We start from the raw sequence: 1,878 nt of genomic DNA on the forward strand, positions 1-1,878 counted from the left end.
GTTCTTTCCCTATACGTACATGAGAGCTGGATGGTTGAGATTAATCCATCTCTTATAAAACTCTAGTAATATGTATAAAGCACTTTTTTAAAGCCCTTCCAGTAAATGATGTTTTTAGAAAAGCTGGCATATTTGCCTTATATAGATAGTTATTTAATGCTTCACATTTTTAACACTTACATGTTTTCATTTATAGCTGGCACTTTTATCTATACATGTTTATTCTTACTGTACAGGAATATTTTTATGTTGTTACAAGAGAATCCTGAAAAAAAGTATCAAGGTTTCCTCAAAAAAATCAAGCAACACAACTGTTAACACAGATAATAATATAAATGTTTTTTGAGCACCAAATCATCATATTAGAATGGTTTAAAAGGATCTGCAATAATGACTGGTGAAAAGTCAGCTTTGCATTACATTTTAAAATATATTAAAATATAGTATTATAACAAAAGTTACGTTAAATTGTAGTAATATGTCAAAAAATATCTGTTTTTACTGTGTTTTGTATCAAATAAATGAAGCCTTGGGTGACATAGAGATATATATAAAGAGAAAGATCATTCATATTCATTATATAAGGGTTGCTGCTTAAGTGTCTTAATACTTTTTGAGGCCATTGTAATTTTTAAAATACAGTCATTTTAATTTGGAAAGTGAGGTGAGCAGTATATAAAAGTGGTACAGGTTTGAGATGGTAAGGATCAAAATACAGCATCAAAATATGCATTTATAAGTGAAGATTGAAAAAAGAATTCAAAGACTGTAATCATAATCATCCTTCTAACTAATCTATTGCTGAATAAAGCATCAGCAAATATAATATCAAGCAAGAATATAAGAAAAATTGCATTTAATTACATTGTTCGTGTTAATTGTATCATTCATTTTTAATCACAGCCAGAAGTATTTAAGTGCTAGAGTCTCTCCAGCCTTTGAGTTCACATCTGACCCTGACTACTCACTCTGAAGAGACTTCCTCGCTAGAAGACGCACTCATGTAATGTGTAGACCCCGAGGTCTTCAGAGCCCAGGGAGCTCAGCGGGCCTTGCTTAAGGCTGAAAATGTTCCAATCAAGAAGTTCAAAGTAAAGCATCTACTGTAGCTCGCAACTCGATTTGGCTCAGGCTATAACAATAGTTCAGAGTTTTTTTTCTATCTCCCCCTCATTTTCCCACGTTTCTATGGAGGCATTTAACAACCAACAGTACATTTACATTTACATTTAGTCATTTAGCAGACGCTTTTATCCAAAGCGACTTACAATTGGGGTACTGAGGTTGCTTTAAACATGTCTTCCTTCCTTCTACGACATTATAAACTAGACACATTTTGTTTAACAATATCTTTTAGAGAATACAGTGAAAGCCTTCATAGGCATCTGTCAATAACAGTCACTACTAGCTCTCACTGGAGCGGCTGCCATGACATAATTTATGTGCAATTATTAGTCACTAATGATATTCATGAAGAAAAAGAATAAGAAGTGTGAATAATTAGTTAACCTTTCAAAAATCATCCAGCCATCCATCCTAGGTTTTGGAGGGAACAGGCAAATCTGCACACATTAGATAGAAAATTAGCAGTGCAGAACCCTGCATCATTTACCCCAAAAGCCTTTCTGATCACTTAAAGGGACAGTTCACCTTCAGTTGCTGGTCCCCACTGACTTCCATTGTATGGGAAAAAAAGTCAATGGGGACCAGCAACTGAAGGTGAACTGTCCCTTTAAGAATGATCAAATGTAGCAGGGGAAAAAGTAAGTAAATAAGTAAATAAATAATTATGAAATATAAATATAGAATTAATAAATAAATATAGAATTAAAAATTATATATATATATAATATTATAATATATTATATATAATAATTA

Source organism: Sinocyclocheilus anshuiensis, unplaced genomic scaffold, assembly GCF_001515605.1.
Source record: "Sinocyclocheilus anshuiensis isolate Anshui unplaced genomic scaffold, SAMN03320099.WGS_v1.1 scaffold997, whole genome shotgun sequence".
Lineage (NCBI taxonomy): Eukaryota > Metazoa > Chordata > Actinopteri > Cypriniformes > Cyprinidae > Sinocyclocheilus > Sinocyclocheilus anshuiensis.